The 17,222-nt window shown below is 39.2% G+C and overlaps 3 non-coding genes across 3 annotated transcripts; 2 read left to right on the plus strand and 1 right to left on the minus strand.

Moving 5' to 3' along the window:
* The first annotated feature begins 2,449 nt into the window (after positions 1–2,449).
* On the plus strand, positions 2,450–2,522 carry Trnam-cau. Its single transcript has one exon. It is a non-coding gene; the product is annotated as a tRNA-Met (tRNA).
* A 4,563-nt stretch (positions 2,523–7,085) lies between these two features.
* Positions 7,086–7,158, plus strand: Trnak-uuu. Its single transcript has one exon. It is a non-coding gene; the product is annotated as a tRNA-Lys (tRNA).
* Positions 7,159–12,025: 4,867 nt separating this feature from the next.
* On the minus strand, positions 12,026–12,098 carry Trnam-cau. The gene has a single exon. It is a non-coding gene; the product is annotated as a tRNA-Met (tRNA).
* Positions 12,099–17,222: the final 5,124 nt, after the last annotated feature.

Genomic DNA, 17,222 nt, shown 5'->3' on the forward strand with positions numbered 1-17,222 from the left:
GGGGAGCTGGCTCTTCCACTGCCGCGAGCCCAAATCTAGACCTGACCTGGAGGCACAGTCTCGCAGGCTCTTGCTCCCTGTGCCCAGTAGCAGTTTGAGTCCGGGACACTCCCCAGGGCCATCTGGGGCTGCCCAGGCACTACAGCCAGCAGAAGACGCTACTGGTGTCCCTGATGTTTGGTCATTTTCAATGCCAATAACTAAGCTACAATGGTTCTCCCACACCTGGAAGCTAATGAGTAATGAGCACTATTAAGGCTTATTTCAAATGTAAAAAACCTTGAGATAATGTACTAAATTGTTCAGAAGGTTGTTTTCTTAGTAGAATGCTACAGGATTTTCTTTAGCCATCCGGAGTTCCTGCCTTCGTCCCAGTGCCGGTAAAGACCAAGGTGGAAGAATTTCCAGTGTTGCTGAAAACCGGACGAGACTTCGGCTGAGAAACAGACGAGACTTCGGATCAAGCTAGCTGCCTGCAGAACTTACCTGGACTGTGATTTAAGCTAGCTGCCTGCAGAACTTACCTGGACTGTGATTTACCTGGACTGTGAGTTAATCTATTGAGACACTGCTTTACCTGGACTGAGACAACAAACTGTAATCTATAACAAATTGTAACTCGGTATCTTTGCTAACAGTGTCATTGCTGGTATAATTTTTCCAAGGGCTTCTTGCATGGAGCCATCAATTGGCTTGGTATTGTGGCATTTTGTATCCTCCCTTTCTGTTTGTAGCAGGTTATTTATGGTGTTTCTGTAAAAACCACTATGGTCATTATTTAAATTAAACAAAAGGGGGAAAATAATGTTAGAGTCTGTAAACAAGTCAAAATAACACCTGGCATTTTGCCAGGGGAATGTTAGAGTTCGTAAACAAGTCTGGACGGTGCCTGGCAAAATGCCAGAGGGAGTGGTTTGAGAAGTAACAAAAACAAGCCATTAAGTGTGGAAATTCTTTATTGGTTGACTGATGTATCTAGTTTATGCTAATTAGATAAGCTGTGTGGAATGTATAAATACTGCTCCTGTCCTGCAATAAACGGCTCCTACTCCTGCTGTATCAACCTACACAAGTTATTCGTCACCCCCTCCGCTTATTTTGCCCAGCCAGCCGGGCTGCGGCACGCACCGGGAGACTTGAGCGCCCCTACCTAGTGGAATGTAAAGGGGCAGTCGGGAGGCGAAGAATGGGGTCTTTTGCAGAGTCGCCTCAACTCAGATCAGGGTAATCCGGGTTCAGATTATGAAATGATTATGTATCATCGCTGTGGCAATGCTAAGAATAGGGTCTTCTCCGGGATCTGACAGATTTTTTCCTTCAGTGGTGTAGGCAGGACCCGTCTCAAGGTGAAAGCGGATTCAGGGAGACTGAGGATCATCTCTTTATTTAATAATAGAATAAGGAAGTACTGAGGTTTATGCAGGCCTAGATAAGTAACTGATACACAGTAGGTGCAAAATAATACTTTTAAAATAAACAAATGAATTAAATAAAAGCCTGTTATACCTTGGATAGTTCTGGGTGATGAAACTACAATGATGATTAAGGGATATTACACAATAGGTACTCAGTAAGTACTCGTTAAATGAAATAATTAGTTGAAGCCCTATTACGTATCAGCTTTAGAGACAATAAATATGTGTGACCTCTGGCCTGGGAAAACAGGTAATGGAAGGAGAGGAACCTGCCTGAATAGGGAAGTTGTGAGAACTGTCTATTGGCTATGAAAAAAGATAAAACGGACCAGTGTCCTTGGGATTCGTACCCACGTCCTTAAAGGGGTGGAATCATTCGTAGGGATTTAGACAGCTCGGCTAGTACTTCCTCCTTACCGAGTTCCTGAAATATTTTGCCTATTTCCAGTACTTTCTCGGCTACCTTTTCCCACTCTCTTTTGCTAATTAGTGGCAGGCCCTCCCTTTAGCTCTCCATCACAACCCGGGAACTCCCTTACTCCCAACAGCATTCCGAGGTGACTCCTGACCCAACGCCGCGGGAGGAGAGGGAGGGAGGCTCTCGGCAATCTCCAAAACCGGAGGAAGGTGTTACACCCACTGAGGTTGGACCCGGTTAAATAAGCCCTCGGATTTCGAGCGTAAGCAAGTCTGGGGTCGTTGGTTTGAACCGGTTGCTGCTAGAGAAAAATAAGGAAGAATCCTGAGACCTTTTTAAAAATCTGCCCTCTTTTCATTCGGTTCAGGACATGTGTGAAATCTGGACTCAGTTGCCCTTACAGTCCTTAGAGTCTCCGCAGAAAGATTCGCAGGGAAAGGGATTGAATTTGGATGTCGGTCCCTGCCTTTTCTGCGTGCCTTTGTCATACAAACCGTTTTAGACACTAATTAAACCACAGTTTCACATTACTTTGGAAAACTATGATTCGGAACATTTATAGTAGTTTTTTTCCAGTAACGTTGGTAAATTATCCGTGTGGGCTTGTAGCGAGGTTGCCTCCTTAGCGCAGTAGGCAGCGCGTCAGTCTCATAATCTGAAGGTCCTGAGTTCGAACCTCAGAGGGGGCAACGCAAGTTAGTTTTCCTTCTGCCTAACATAAAGGAAGGAAACCAGTGAAGGAAGCTCCATAACCTCCTCCCCTTTTTTTCCTCTCTACCTTTTTCCGTAGGAAAATGTACTATACGTCTTTTCTTAAAAGCAAGACATATGCTTTAATGAGTTTGAAGGGGTAGTGTGCTGTTTTCCTGAGAAATGTGATGTTAAATTAAAAAACGGAGACTTTCACTAAGGATATTCCAAAATTCATTCTTTCTTTTTTTCTTTTCTTTTTTCTCATAACAGTTGGAGATGGAGATAGAGGAGAGTTGAAAATGCCTTTCAGGTATTCTTTGTTACAAAAACACTAAGGTCAAGAAACTCACGGGGCCAAGAGTGTGAAGAGAGGGATGAGAGGATGGAAGGTTGTTGTACTGGAATTGTGGAAGGTGTTGCATACTATGAAATATGTTGCATTAATTATTGATTTTTTTAAAACCAGTCCTCTGGAATTGTTTATCACCAGGTCACCACTGATGACCATTCTCTCTCTCTCTCTCTCTCTCTCTCACACACACACACACACACACACACACACACACTTTACCAAAGCAAAACAACACAAAACTTTTCCCTCAGTCTTCTTGCATTGAACCGTTTTTCCTGCCCCGTTGCTGGTGGCTGGAGTTCTAAATTATTCAAATTATAAGATGCAGGAAATGGTAAAAGAGAAACAAGAAGAGGTGAAGTAGATAAACTGGTATTTAAGATAAGCACCCAATTCAATAATGAACAATATCAATATTTAGTATCCTGCTTTCAACATCTCAGTTTATGTAGCAGGAAGTATTCAATAGATTTTTATTCCACACTTACTATGCACTGTTCAAGTCTGTGTTTCCTATGGCTCAGTTCTTTCATTGGGCACAGTGGTGCAAGCCTGTAATTCCAGCGACTTGGAAGCCTGAGGCAGGTCACATTCAAAACTAGCCTCAGCAACCTACAGATACTCTGTCTCAAAATAAAAAAAATAAATAGGGCTGAGGATATGGCTTAGTGGTTATTCGCCCTTAGGTTCAATCTCCCATACCAACTCACCCCAACGCCCCTGCAAAAAAATATCTTCTCGCTCAGCTTCAAATCCGTCCTCCTATATGCTGTTCTGTGATGTTGGGGCTGGGTGTCTACAAATTACTTTTTTCAACTCTGGAAGTCTGAAGGAAAAAGAAGGGACTGCTTTTTTGATTTTTGCTCTTCCTGTCAAGTTGTTGTAACAATGGCAATTGACTCCTTCCCAACTTTCATTCTCTTTATGGATTCCCAGAACATCCCATTATTGAAATACTAGCAGCAGAGGTAACAGCAGCTGGCCAGTAATTTGTCTTCAGAAGTCCCAACCTCTTCCTTTTTGTTCCCCCAGCCCTGAGAATGAGTGGTTACTTCCTGCAGTTATTATGTCTGAGTTACCACACTGTATCCAGTTGAAATGCCTAGTGTTATTTCTTTTCTTTTTGGTACCAAGTATTGATACTAGGGGTGCTTAACCACTGAGCTACATTCCCAGCCCTTTTTCTTTTGAGGCAGGGTCTTGCTAAGTTGCTTAGGGCCTCGATAAATTGCTAAGGCTGGCTTTGAACTTGCTATTCTCCTGCCTTAGCCTCCTGAGTCCCTGGGATTACAGGAACATGCTATCATATCCCCAGTTTAGTGTTATTTCTTAACTGGACCCAGTCTGCTAATAAGTTGTTGGAGGTATAACACTGTGCAAAAGCTCCTGCTCTCATGGATTTACATTTTAACGGAAAAATGGGGAATGACAGATAATAAACTCTTAACCAAATATATGTCAGTAATACATGTTAGGAAGAAAAATGAAATCAGTGGGGAAAAGAATACAGAATAAAGGGGCAGGGAATATTTGATAATAAAGAGTGACTAGGGAGGTCTTTCTGATAAGGAGACATTTGAGCAGAGAACCAGAGGAAGTGAGTAGGTGAGCTATGAGGCTATCAGGGGGAATAGAATTGCAGGCCAGAGGACAACAGGTAAAAAGGGCTTGGCAAGAAACTTGTTGGAATGTTCAAGGAATAGCAAGAAGACAGGTATGGTTTAAGGTCAGTGAATGAGCAAGGAGGAACCTGACAGGAGAAAAGGTTATTAGTGTAAGTGTAGTTCATGTAGAGTCTTAGGTCATAATAACAATGAGAGAGTTTATTTCAGAGATGAAAAAAAGAAATTAAATTAGTAAACTAACATCAAGCAATTAAATTAGGAAATTCAGGAGAAATTGTAGAAGTCAACCAGATCTAAATTTATTTAGGTTTTATAAAGTTGTGACTTTAGACTGACTGGATGACTCTCTGTGGACTTCTTGACTTTCACACTGAGGAAGCAAGCTGCCATGTTGTAGAAGCCCATGTGGCAAGCAACTTAGAGTGGCTTTCAGCCAATATCTAGCAGGAACTGAGTGTCCTCGGGTCAATAGCTTTTGAAGGACTTAATTCTACCAATAACCATGTGAGCTTGAAAGCTGATCCTTTCCCAGTTGAGTTGTCAGATGATACCTTAGTCCTACCTGTCAGACACCTTGTGAGGACCTTGAAGGAGAGGATGCAGCTTAGTCAGACTCAGGTTCCTTCCTCTTAGAAATTGTATCTTCTGTGGACTATCATTGAAGATGTTACTTCCTTCCAACATTCTCCTTGTTTTTGTTTGATCATTCAGGGCTGGCTTACTGGTCAGAATTAGCACCAGCTTCCTTGGGTTTCCACAAGGATTATCAAGAACACTACAAATGCTCTAGGCTTCCCAAAGAACTCTCAAAAGATCTTAAGTGCCATTTCCTAGTCTCCTTTATTTCTGCCTTTTCCAGTAACAAGCCTATGTGGGAAATGAGCTACTGAGAAGAATGAATCACATTGACACCTCCTGCTCTCCCAGACCCCAGGGGTGGTGTGGGTCCACAAGTCTTCTTCTTTCTTCATGTTCCTCAGTCTCTCTTCACCATTCCTTCCCATTACCTCATAGTCACTAGGCCAAATCTGCATGATTTTCTTCTGCACAGTGGCCTAATTTATATTTTTGCATAATCTTTTGCCTTACATCCATTCTTTACAGGACACCACTGTGCTATTTTTTAAAATCATGTAATAATTTTAAAGTGTAATCATGTTGTTCCTTCCTGCTTAAAATCCTTATAGGCTTCATATTGCTTCTAGGGTGAAGTCTGAACTCTGCACTGCTATTGTAATCTTGGAGCCAATTACTGGTCTGCCTCTGCCTTCCTGACCACTTTTCCTTACACCTACATCAGTACTTTCTCAAGCTCTATGCATTCAAGCTACTCGTGTTATCTTTCAGTCCTCTGAAAATTCTGTTTTTTGATTTTCCAGGAATACTGGAGTCAAACCTTTGTGCAATTGAGGGGTTATCCCCACAGTTCTCAGGTGAAACATCACTTTTTGGGAAAAGTTTTCTCTAATCCCTTGAAAGAGGTCATCTTCCCTTATAAATAGTCTTTTGGGGGTGAGGTGGGGTGCATAATTTAGTCTCATTTTAATTTTCTACCTCTCTATTCCCTTTATCCTGATATAAATCTATTAACATTTTCCATTTTATCTTATAGAGGTAATCTTGTAGATTACCTCAACCCTTTTTTTAAACAGTAGCACAAGTAAATACTTAATTGAAAACTTACTATGTGGTAATTATTGTGTCAAATTCAGCCTTTGAAGAAGAAGAAATTTCAGTTGCAGGATTTAAAGGAAGAAAGTAGATGAGAGATTAAAAATTTTGTTTAAGGCTGCACAACCAAAACAACTAAGTACTAATCTACAGTATTTTATTATTCTACACTAATAAAAGTAATAGTAATAACACCTAAATTTTATTGTACCATTAGCATGTTCCAGATATTATTCTCTGAGTTTGCATACATTATCTCATTTAATTTGAAAACTCAGATCATGAATTTATACTGTTTCTCTCAACATCTTGTAACCTGAAATATTTCTTGAGAGCATTCATCACAATGGCTATTGAAATAGCTTAGTACAGGGCTGGGGTTGTGGCTCAGTGGTAGAGTGTTTGACTGACACGTATGAGGCCCTGGGTTCTCAGCATCGCTTCTTGTGTCTATCTATAACAAAAAGTTCTTGAAAAACAAAACAAGCCTTTTGATGGCCAACGTGTGAACCCCATAGGGTTAAAGATGGTCCCTATTCACTGCTGTGAACTCAAGGGAAAGCAGAACACCTTCCTCAAAATAAATTCTCAATACCTATTTGTCCTGTTCTCTTTTTTTGTGGCAAGCATTCTGAAAATCATGGGGAGAATGGGGCATAACCTTTGAACATTGACAAGACTGTTGTGATTACTTCTCTACTTATGTAATGCTTTTAGAAATAATAGTTGGGGTTACATTACATAATGTTGGAAGTTTTATTCCACAAATTAGGGAAGAAATAGTTGTGAGACATATTCAGAGAGGCAAATATAGAGTTTAGAATAAAGAAAAGACAAATAGAATAAGAAAAGCCAAAGCGTTTCCACGCAGTTTCACACTAGGAAATATAGAAAAGCCTTTCACTTAAGGGGCCCGGATAGCTCAGTCGGTAGAGCATCAGACTTTTAATCTGAGGGTCCAGGGTTCAAGTCCCTGTTCGGGCGTTTCCTATATTGGCCTTTTTGAACATCAAATTCTGATAAAATCTTTGGAAAAACAGTTTGAAACTTCCATAATGTTCCATAGGTGGTGAAAATGACAGAAAACAAAAACTTTAGGGCTAATTAACCAATTATCTACAGTGTTGTCCAAAGAAAGCTAGGCAAATACATGGAACCCCTGCTAGAAAAGGCTCAAGACCTTGTGAAGGAAACTAAACTTTGAGGAGTACCAGAACTGAGTTTCTTTGACTGTTAATTCCTTTTTACTGTAACAAAGAAATAAAACAAAGCCAGAGTGAAGTTACTACACCCTTATTGTAAAGGATGTGTTTAATCATTTGTGGAAGTAGAAGTGAGCTACTCAAGAGTTGATTGGAAAATGAGTAGATGAAGAGAATTTTTCTGGATATCCAAATCAATAAAGTAACAAGATAAAAATTAAGTATTACTAATACTATTTATCTGACCAGTGGTATTATAACCTTATTTAGGAAAATGACACACTATATAATCTGAACTGTATGTTTCCATCTGAACCCAGGGTCAAACACATGGGACAACACGACTTTTAGTTGTTTTGATTTGGCTTCACTTTTTAGTGTTGAATGTGCCAGGCTATCATTGCTTGATGTAGTCATTAATATTACTTTATTTCTGTTACTCTGATTATAGCTGCACAGAACAACTTTCTATTATTTGCAGAGTTTATTTTACATAGGAAGTAACAGGCTGATCCACCACTGGTATAGGTATATGTTCACGTTCTGACTTGTAACATCTTTGACATTTGGTTATTGTGAGTCATTTTTGGAAGTCTGAAATGTTCAAGGTGAATTAAAATATAGTTTCTGATTCTGCAAAGGAGAGGAACAAATTCTGAATGGTAATGGCTCCAACAATGATTAAGCATTCTCTGAGGAGCTGCCTGAAAAGGTTGAGGCCTTTCCTAAATCCTTTTTTTTTTTTTTAATATTTATTTTTTAGTTATTGGCGGACACAACATCTTTGTTGGTATGTGGTGCTGAGGATCGAATCCGGGCCGCGCGCATGCCAGGCGAGCGCACTACCGCTTGAGCCACATCCCCAGCCCTGAGCCACATCCCCAGCCCATTTCCTAAATCCTTAACTGCTCCCTTTATCTGTAGCATATGCAAATTCCTGGAACCAGAGGCTGAAGATTCAAATGACACTTTTAAGATGTTTCCTATTAGATGCCTACTAAAGTCTGCATCAGAATAAATTGAGAGACCTATCCTGAAAAATATACCACCAAGGTCCAGACAATTTGGAGAAGCTGCCCAAGGCGAGGGGTATTGTCTGCAAGATGAATTTCATTGTGTGTGATTCCTGAGGGGACTACTGGAAATAATACAAATGTAACGGATTGCAGTAAGATAGATACAAGGAATATGAAAAGAAAACAATGACATTTAAAATGCTAATTAATTATTGACTGAAAATAATTATTGACTGATGCGAGATATTCTTGTTGTTTACAAGATACCATACTAGGTGCTGGAAATAACAGACTCAGAGATGACTCTAGTGGAATTAACAATCTAGGGGAGTATGTGAGAAATAGAAAAAAAATGGTATTAAAGAAATAAAAAGACAAGGCAACTTTATAAAGTTTCTATGAAGAAAATAGAACAGGTTGAGGTAGTGTGATGGGAGGTCAGTGAGTGAGGGTTGGAATAGTGTATTAGTCTTCTAGGGCTGCCTGAACAAATTACTACAAACTGGAAAGCTTATAACAACAGAGGCTGATAGTCAAAAATGAAGGTATTGGCAGGGTTGTGCTCCCTCTGCAGGTTCTAGGGAAGAATCCTTTATTGGTTACTGAACATCCTTAATGCTTCTTGTGGCAGCACAGTGTCAGTCTGCGCTTGTCTTCAGGTTACTGACTTTCTTCCCTCTGTGTGTCTTCACATGGTCTTCTTGTAAGGACAATATTTAGGAGCTGTACTAGTCTACCATGACCTAATTTTAACTTATGTAATCACATCTGTAAATACATCACTTCCAAATAAGGCCGCACAGTAAGGTCTCGAAAGCCAGGAATTTTTTTTTCCCCAAGCCAAACTGTATGCAGCTTTATGAAAAATGCTTTTCAGAAAAATTATGGAATTTCAGGCAGGATATGGGCAGATAATTGGTAACAGTATACAACAATTTTTAAATTCCCTTCTTGGATGGGCTATCAAAATCAGAAAGCTACTCTGAAATCCAATCGTTTGGCATCACCCTTCTGTAGCTGCTCTGTTTTGGTATCTCCATTTTCAGCAGGTTATTTCCATCCTTGCCTGCATCAGCTTTCCCTGTTTCCCCTTTGGGTACCTTCTCTCCCTTGTTTGTGGGACCTTTTTAGGAGGGATGCAGCAGCACAAGTTTGGTAGGGTCATTCTTGTCTCTTCTTCAACTACATCAGGCATTCTTTTTATTTTATTTTATTTCAGTTGTAGATGAACACAATACCTTTATTTTATTTATTTATTTTTATGTAGTGCTGAGAATCAAACCCAGTGCCTCATGCATGCTAGGCAAGCACTGTACCACTGAGCTACAACCCCAGCCTACATCCAACATTTTTGAAGAACACTATTTAATTAGGTATAGATGGAAAAACTAGGACTAGATTATATAAGGAGGTCATGGCAAGGCAATTTCATGTATGTAAGAAAAAATAAGAATTGCTGGGAAAATTGAATATCCAGTTTTTATCTATCTGTCCCCTCTTTTTTTTTTTTTCTTTTTTCCCAGTGAAGTAAGTTGCATGGTAACATGCTGCCCAAGAAGGAACTGAAATCAAAGGAACTTGGGACAAAACAGCTTGTCCTTTGAGTGGAGAATGATAACCAATACATTACATATCAAAGATAATTATAGAGCCAGGCGCAGGAGGCTGAGGCAGGAGGATTCCAAATTCAAACCCAGCCTCAGCAAAAGCGAGGCACTAAGCAACTCAGTGAAACCCTGTTTCTAAATAAAATACAAAATAGGGCTGGGGATGTGGCTCAGTGATTGAGTACCACTGAGTTCAATCCCCAGTACTCCCAACTCCACCCCTCCCCCAAAAAGGAGGAACATTTACTTTTAGAGATCATCACCTGTNGTAAAGCCCCCCCGTCCCCCCCCCCCCCCCTAAAAAAAAAAGATAACTATAGAATACCCACCAGAACTAGGGAAGCAAACAAAAAGAAGAAAGTTGAGACTTTATTTCTTTGATCACATAAATCCAGTCCAATGGTCTGGATTTATAGAAGTAGATGCATACTCAACTATAGCAGCAACTTTATTTCTTTCTCCCTGTCTCCCTGCCCCAGAATTGTTCTTTATTTGCTCATTATAACTACTCAGGCAGTCTTGGGTGACTTTCCAATATGCTTGCATGAAAGCATTATAGCTAGAGATGCCTCCATGTCTTTCTCCCCAGTTTTATGATTTCTTGTCTTTGGCTAGTCTTTAGACATATCTTTCTTACAAAGCAACATTTTAAGGTCTTTAGAAAATAAAAATGTACAAGACAAACCTTTTATATGAGGGAGGGCACAGGCCTGCAAGGAAATAGATATGTGTGTACAAATATAGTGAAGTGCAACAATATGGGGCAGATCTTTGAGGAATATCAAGACATAGATATGTAGGGAAGAACTGCCCACTAAGATAACCAAGAAGACTCAGTGGAGAAAAGGTGAAGAGAAACAAAAACTGATGGATGGGGTGCAAAGAGAGGATAGTATTGTAGAAAGGTTAATCAGGTTGAAGTCTGAAATGCATATATTGGGCTTATTGATTTGAAGGCCAGTAGCGATTGTGTTGAGGGTAGTTCAGTTAAGTAATTGGGGGAAGAAAGCCAGAAAATTCTAATCTGAAGAGTTAATGGGCAGTGAGGAATTGGAAACTGGACAGAGTGTGGTGCCTCAGCATATAGAAAATGATCTCCATCCAGGAGCACCTGTACTTGGCCAAGCAATCCTCCACAAAGTACAGGGTGATGGAAATACTGAAAACCTAGCTCCTATCCTAACAAGTTCTGAATTCATCTACTTTTTTCTTGCTTTCTGTTCCATGATGATATTCCCCAGGGTTACAGAGCCACTCTTTAAAGATACTGCATTGAAAACTGAGTTGGCCAGATACAAGTCTTTTCTTTCGTTCTTTCTTTTTTTGCCCCAAGATGGTGAATATGCAAACTCTTGAATTATTTGGAATCTTCCTTTGAACTTAGTTCCCAAAGGAAAATTCAAATCAAGTGTCAAATTTCTCCTGCCATCCTGCCAGCACACTGAAAGATAAAGATATTTTATTCCTTTTAAATACATTACATTTCTTAAAGTCTGGTCTCTACCACAAAATGTTTTCATTCATTCATTCTTTTTCTTTTTTTTTTTTTTTCTTTTTCTTTCTCTTTCTGCAAAAAAAAAAAAAAAAAAAAAAAAAAAAAAGTTCTTTCACTGGAAATGAATCCGGGGCCACTCTATCATCCCCAACCTTTTTTATTTTATAGACTTATTATTTTTATTGGTGCATTATGATTATACTTAATAGTAAGATTCATTGTGATATATATGTACATGCTCACAACATAATTTGGTCAATTTCAGTCCCCAGTACCTCCTCCCTGGCTTCCTGTACTCTTCTGATTTCTCTTCTATTTCCATAAAACTCGTGTTTGCCCCTAGCTTCTACTTTTGTGAAAATAAGTAGGAAACTTGGGGACTTTGGCTCACTCCACTAAACACCACGTTCTCCAGTTTTTTGCAAATAACAATTTCATTCTTCTTCACTGAACATTGTGTATAGTTTATCCAATTTTCTATTTTCATTTCTTGAATACAACGAAGCAGGACTGCGCTGAGTAAAACTGAACTGCCCCCTCTGAGGTTCGAACTCGGGACCTTCAGATTATGAGACTGACGCGCTGCCTACTGCGCTAAGGAGGCGGACAGGTGTACACCCTCATCATATTCTTTTTTTTTCCTTTTTCCTTCTTCCTTTTTTTTTTCCTTTCCCTTTATGCTAGCAAGTGCTCTACCACTGAGCCACAACCCCACGGCCCCTCATCACATACTTTTAACCTATACAGATGAAGAAAGTCGCTATTGATCCTGCTGTTTTTCACCCCCTCACTTGAAACTGATAGCCGCCTATTCTCACGTCAGGTGAGAAATTTCCCGCTCAAAAGACTGTATATTTAACTGTATATTTTTCTCTATGGAAGAGGAAACCTGTCTGCTTCCTTCTTCATTATCCCTCTCTCCTATACTGGATCCTTCCCACTGGGAAACATTCAAGTGTTTGCTATCTTAAACAACAAACATTTCCTTTGACTACCAGTTACCGCTCTATCTCATTTATTCCCTCACAAGTCAAATTTGTAAAGTAGTCTGTCCTAATTTTAAGAAAACACCACCCCAAGTTCCATTGACTTTTTAACTGAAACTTCCTGTGTCTCTCAGGAAGTCCACAAGAGTTCTTACACATTTGGGACTTCATAGTTTAAAGGATACAGTGTTGTTGATGCAGATTCTTGGGAATCTGCTAGCGGGTAAGAGCGGTAGTAATAGGAGCAGGAAGAGGTGAAAAGCTTGATTTACTTGCTTCCTGAGTTTGCCAAGAGATCGCTCTGGTTTAGCACTCAAATTCCCACCTTCTAGGATATCTGTCCCTGGAATTTGAAAAGTCCATGTTTTCAGTTTTCAGCATAAAGGTAGAAGGTTGAGAAAATACAAAAAATATCTTGTGATAATTGGTCTCTCCCTACCCTGACCCAGGGAAAGCAACACTGACTTTTAATATAAAATGGGTATGGTTTAGCTTATCTGTCCTCTGTTAGTTGTTACCTTTGTTTTTCCCTTGGTCACTGATATTGGCAATTATAACTTTCCGGTCACAATAATGGGCCGTTCAGTGTTGCATTACTCCCTGTCATGTGACTTAAATGTAAGACTTTAGTGTTTGTACTAGTAAGCGTGAGCAGTTAGGGTTCATCTATACCTGTGTCTGTGGATAAACTATTGTGCTAGCTTCTATCAAGATGGTGCTGGTTTAATTTCTGACAGATCCACATTCTGTAAGAGTTTCATAAAATGAAAATTAGAACAATTATCATGTAAATGCCAGCATGACCAACACATCTTTGAAAAAGTCTAAATGATTGTCTTAAAATTTTAATAATAGATGGAAGGACACATACAACTAGACTTGTGGAATAGATCACCCAAACAGAGCATACTGCACAATATGCAAGAAAGAGTATGGATGTGAAAATGCATAGGGAGAGTAAAATTCACAAGTCCAGGATGAGACAGACAGGCAAGAACTTTGGAATTAACCAAAGGTTTCTTCATCTTTCAAAATAATCAATGCTCAATTGAAAATGGCATTGGTCAACATACAAGGAAAGAACATACTTTTTTTTTTTTAATGGTTTCTTTATACTCATTTTGTGATTCAGAAGTTTCAAGCCATGGGTGAAAAGAAAATTTTAACAACCATTTGTTGATCCCTTGCAGTGCATAGCTAATTATGTCAGATGACCTTGCTCTCTACAACATATCAATTGATGTAAAATTAGGCCAACAACAAGAACAAAATGTTTCTCCTAGTTCTCACTTTTATTTAGAACATGGCCTTGAAAATTATCTTCTTGATTTGTGCTGCAGTCCGGCTGCAGCAAAATAACCGAGTGTGGGCGGGGGTGACGAACAACTTGTGTAGATTGATACAGCAGGAGTGGAAGCCTTTTATTGCAGGACAGGAGCAGTATTTATACATTCCACACAGCTTATCTAATTAGCATAAACTAGATACATCAGTCAACCAATCAGGAATCTCCACACTTAATGGCTTGCTTTTGTTACTTCTCAAACCACTCCCTCTGGCATTTTGCCAGGCACCATCCAGACTTGTTTACGAACTCTAACATTCCCCTGGCAAAATGCCAGGTGGTATTTTGACTTGTTTATAGACTCTAACAGATTTGTATGAACATTTAATGAAATAACAGAAAACAATGGATATCTTGGTCAAATACAAGCTCATCTATTTGAGTATTTGGCAGACAGTGCAAATGCAAATTTTTGCAAATTCCATTTAGACAAGAAACTTCTTACCAAAGAAGATGAAAAGATTGACATGCTAAACGTCCTGTACACAATATTGCTAAAAATAATTGTTATATGCTAACTTATGATATTGAGACTTTCCAGATTTATTGAGGTGTAGAGTCACTTTTTAATTTTTAAAATTTTTTTTATTTTTAGCTTTTTCAATATATGCAGAGGAACTTAAAGAGATGTTTGACCCTATGGAAATGGAAGAAGATAGTCTCTATAAACATGTGTCTGCAACATGGCTATCATTGTTTCCAGTCATAACAAAGATGTTAAACTACTGGCCTGCTGTAAAATCATATTTTCAATGTGTGTGGCAAGAGAAATGTCCTCCTCTGATATGGAAACACTTTGAGTGCCGCAGTCCGGCTGCAGCAAAATAACCGGGGGGTGACGAATAACTTGTGTACGTAGGAGCCGTTTATTGCAGGACAGGAGCAGTATTTATACATTCCACACAGCTTATCTAATTAGCATAAACTAGATACATCAGTCAATCAATAAGGAATCTCCACACTTAATGGCTCGCTTTTGTTACTTCTCAAACCACTCCCTCTGGCATTTTGCCAGGCACCATCCAGACTTGTTTAGGAACTCTAACATTCCCCTGGCAAAATACCAGGTGTTATTTTGACTTGTTTACAGACTCTAACATTTGAGCATGAGAATAGAAAGGACTATAGTAAATCTTAAATTTATTCTTTCATGTTTGATGTCAAAGAACAAAATTTCCAAAAATTTAGTTTAAAAATTGAATTGTCTTCATGAATTCACAAATTGGTGGCATCCCATCTATGAAACAGAATGGTGCTCCAAAGAATTAATCAGGAGGTAGACTTCATAGGCATAGAAAGCTGAAGAAAGTAGAAACAAGGAATAAAAAGTGCATTAGTCATTTCAATTTCTATGTTAAAGCAGAGATCATTCCTTATTATGCTAGCTTAGGTAGACTGGTCATCTTTCTATTGGTTGCTACAAATTTCCAATGTTTTGTTCATTTGTTTGCTTGCTTGTTTAACTGGACCTTTGTAAAGCTGAGTTTGATTACTTAGCCCAAGTGACTCCAGTATGATTTGGTCTGGTCTGTTGGGGCAGGAATTAGCTTATTTCCAAATACTCACTTCCCATAAATTTTATTTAGTAGAATATGTCATATAGATTGTGACAAAAACACACATTGGAGAAAAAAAAGGTTTTTTTTTTTTTTTTCCTTTTTGAAATAAGGCTGTTTCAGAATAACAAAAACAAAACAAAGAAACAAAGAAACAAACAAACAAAAAACAGGGCAGACAGGTTAAACAAGACATATTTATTTGGAATCCAGGTTTTATTTTACAAGTTCAAATCTGTGTTTTAAAACTACAGTCCCTAAGAAAGAGTGGTTTAACTTATGGTGACACTCAATATTCAATGTGCTCTGTAGTATTTAAATATTATAGGGCATTTTATTTTATTTTTTTATTTTTTATTTTTTTAAATTTTTTANGTTTTTTTTTTTTTTTTTTTTTAACTAAATATAGGTAACATGTGCATAAGTAGCATTATTGCATTTATGTTCTTTTGCATTGTTATTGTATTTAACATTCTTCTTTGTATTTGTTTTTCGTACATATTTTAAGAGTTTTCTTACGTATCTTGAGAGTCCAAAAAAGAGAGAGAGAGAGAGAAGGGGTGGGGATTGGAAGGAAAATCAGAATTTTGGGGTCCCATTATAGAACTAACAGCGTTACAGACTGAATTTTAACGAGATCTCCAGGTGATTTCCTGTACACAATGAATTTTAGAAGCACGCTCAACACGCCCCCTGATTAAATTTACCGCCTTTTCTCCTCCTTTTTTTTCCCGCAAAGATTCCGAGGATAATATTCATTAATTCATTCTCATTTCTGCCAGTGGTTTCTGCATCTCTTCAGCCGGGCCCAGCTTGCAGCCGCAGTCGCCAGGATCTTTGTGCCGCCTCATTCCCCCGCCGGGCGCGGTGGCGCGCGCCTGTAATCCCAGTTTCCTGGGAGGCTGAGGTCGGTGGATCGTGGGTGCCCGGGGGTTCGGGGCTGCGGCGCTGTGTGGAGCGGGCGTCCGCACCGGACCCGGCACCAACATGGTGCTCCCGGGGGAGCCCAGGGGTACCAGGTTGTCTAAGGAGGGGGGACCCGGCCCAGGCCGGACACGGAGCAGGTCAAACTCCCCGTGTTGGGCGGCGGTGGGACCGCGCCTGCGAGCAATGCCTGCAGTTCCGCCCGGGACATCCACGAGACCCGGTCTCTTTTTCTTCTTCTCTTTTATTTCTTGTTTCAAGTTTTCTTTTTAAAAATCCCTAACGTATTAGATGAATTCTAGATAGGGAAGAGGGGTGGGAGGGAAAGGGGGGGGGATTAGCAAGGATGGTGGAATGTGATGGACATCATTATACAAAGTACATATATGAAGACTTGAATTGGGTGTCAACATACTTTATATACCAACAGAGATATGAAAAATTGTGGTATATATGTGTAATAAGAATTGTAATGCAAAAAAAGTACATGTATAAAGTCATAAATTGGCATGAACATACTTTATATACAGAGATATGAAAAATTGTGCTCTATATGTGTAATAAGAATTGTAATGCATTCCACTGCTGTCGTGTATTTACAAAAAATAAAATAAATAAAAGATAAAAAATAAAATAAAATAAAGATAAAAACTTCCCAACGTGATGTTTGCATACGCAGGGCCACGTGACTTCATGATTAAGGACGTGTGTGTACTACTCTAATTAGGCTCCATCTCCAGATTTTGCATGTACTACATCTATCAGAATGGTTAAAATAAAAATAGTTTCAATACTAAATACTGATGAGGCTGAATACATTTTGGTGGAAATGTGAAATGGTGTATCTACTCTAGGAAACAGGGGGCAGTTTCCTAAAAAAATTAAACATGCAAGTACCATACCACCCAATAACTGCA

This window comes from Marmota marmota, unplaced genomic scaffold (assembly GCF_001458135.2).
Source record: "Marmota marmota marmota unplaced genomic scaffold, marMar, whole genome shotgun sequence".
In the NCBI taxonomy this organism is placed as follows: domain Eukaryota; kingdom Metazoa; phylum Chordata; class Mammalia; order Rodentia; family Sciuridae; genus Marmota; species Marmota marmota.